Below are 2,278 nucleotides of genomic sequence, written 5' to 3' on the forward strand. Positions count from 1 at the left end.
GAAACAGACGGATCAATCGAGGAGCATGTACATGACTGGCTGGTTCCCATGTACGCTCCTCTATTCCATAACCTTTCCAGTGTATCAAGTACTGCAATCGACGTCTGTTTCTTCTTGAGTCAATAATGGCTTCTACTTCGAATTCTTCATCTCCATCCACTAACACCGGAGCAGGTTTCGGAGGAAGACGAGTCTCAGGTTCCATAGGCTTTAACAACGAAACATGAAAGACAGGGTGTACCCTGAATGACCCTGGCAGGTTCAGTTCCATAGCTACTGGGTTAATTACTTTTTTGATCTTGTAAGGCCCAAGAAACTTAGGTTTAAACTTACAGGGACCCCTTAGAGGGATATATTTTGATGACAACCATACCTCATCCCCTGGTTGATACAAAGGTTCTGCCTGTCTATGAGTATCAGCCCATCTCTTGTACTGTGCTTTAGCCTGGTCTAAATTAACCTGAGTGATCTTGTGTATGTCTTGAATATTCTGAATGAATTCACTGACTGCTGGAACAGAACAGTCTGAGGTGGTTACAGAGGGTAAGGTTTTAGGATGGAAGCCATAAGAACAGAAGAAAGGCGTGTGTTTAGTTGATGCATGTTGGCTGTTATTATAAGCATATTCAGCTATCCATACCATCTTGTCCCATTCTGTCCTGGAGTGTAACGATTGGCCTCTTATGTACTGTTCAAAACACTGGTTTACCCTCTCGGTCTGGCCATCGGTTTGTGGATGGTGACTGGAGGACAGTCTGACATCCATCTGCAGCAGAGAGCATAGTTTCCTCCAAAAACGGGAAACAAACTGAGTACCCCTGTCCGACACGACCACAGAGGGAAAACCGTGTAACCTGACTACCTGATGGAGGAATACGGTAGCTAGTTCAGCAGCCGTAGGGAGGCCCTGTAGTGGAACAAAATGTGCTGTCTTGGTAAACAGATCTACAACTACCAACAAGGTGGTGTGTCCCCGAGTAGTGAGTGGTAATTCTACTATAAAGTCCATAGACACTGTGTGCCATGGCAGAGGGGGTGTAGGCAGGGGTTGAAGTAATCCCATAGGACTCTGTCGGGACGTCTTACTTTGGGCACACACGTGCAGGTTTTCACAAACTGTTCCACATCTTTTCCAAGAGTGGGCCACCAAAACCATCTTCTAACCGAGGCAATGGTCTTCTTTATTCCAGGGTGTCCGGCCAAAGTGTGTGAGTGACACCATTCCAGAGCCTGTCTTTGTAAGTCCAAAGTAGGAAGAACCAGGCCATCTTGCACGTAAATGAACCCTTCTTTTGGAACATGCTTAACAGAGTCCACCATCTCTTGTCCACTCACTGTCTGTTGATCTGTCTTTACTTTAGTGCGGAAGTCCTCTTCTGAAATCCCTCCCACTATTCTATTCTGAGGTATGATGTGGGGTGGATCTGCCTGTTCTTCCGGTAAATCAAACCCTAACCTAGATAAGGCATCTGTGCACATCGTGGACGTTTTGCTCTCTGTAGTGCTGGTCCGCAGTCGGTCCAGAAAGAGCTGAAGCCAGTGCAGGGCACGGTGAAGGCGCAAGATGGTGCGACAGCCAGAGATGGGATGATCGCCTCGTGTCTCAAGGTCCACCAGTTTAGTTGCCAGCTCATACTCCACCATGGACTGCAAGGAGTTGTATTTGTCGCCCGCTGCACTGTTTCGGTAACCCTCCATTATTTGGATTTTGGCCACTGCGTCTTTTGAAACAAACGTGAAGATGCTGCCCAGACTATTCATGAACTTGACCAATCCTTTCCATCCGCTGAGGTAGTAATCCATTAGCACAGCTTGGTTGTCATTTGCCAAACAGGACTTAAAATCTGCCAGGACATCTTTCATTGAAAAGGTTTCCACCGCCTCAGTCATTTTCAGTTTCTTAACTTATGAAGGAGGAATGAGATCGGCTCGAATTCGGAAATGTAACTTGCAGTTTACACAAAGATCTCTGCAACAGGTGCTCAACACACTGAGCTGTTCTACTAACCAGCTTCATTCACTACCTGCTGCTGCTGAGGGAAATGTCAAATCTGGGTGTGCGTGTCATACCGGCAGAACAATGTCCACATAAACTTAAAGCTCCGCCATTCCGCAGACCGAACCAATCACAGCTGCGCTTCCTCCAAGTCACCGTTCGATCGCCTTTGCGACCTTACTTCCGTCTTCTCCTACTCATTGTTTTTTTTTAAACCGTTTATTACAGAGTTAAAGAATATACAAAGATGGGCCTACAACCTTCAGGCCGGCCGCTAGCAAA

The 2,278-nt window shown here is 46.6% G+C and overlaps 1 pseudogene; it reads right to left on the minus strand.

The window, feature by feature from the left end:
* Window positions 1-996: 996 nt before the first annotated feature.
* Window positions 997-2,073, minus strand: LOC146809912 (uncharacterized; annotated as a pseudogene).
* Window positions 2,074-2,278: the final 205 nt, after the last annotated feature.

Source organism: Triturus cristatus, chromosome 7 (genome assembly GCF_964204655.1).
Source record: "Triturus cristatus chromosome 7, aTriCri1.1, whole genome shotgun sequence".
In the NCBI taxonomy this organism is placed as follows: domain Eukaryota; kingdom Metazoa; phylum Chordata; class Amphibia; order Caudata; family Salamandridae; genus Triturus; species Triturus cristatus.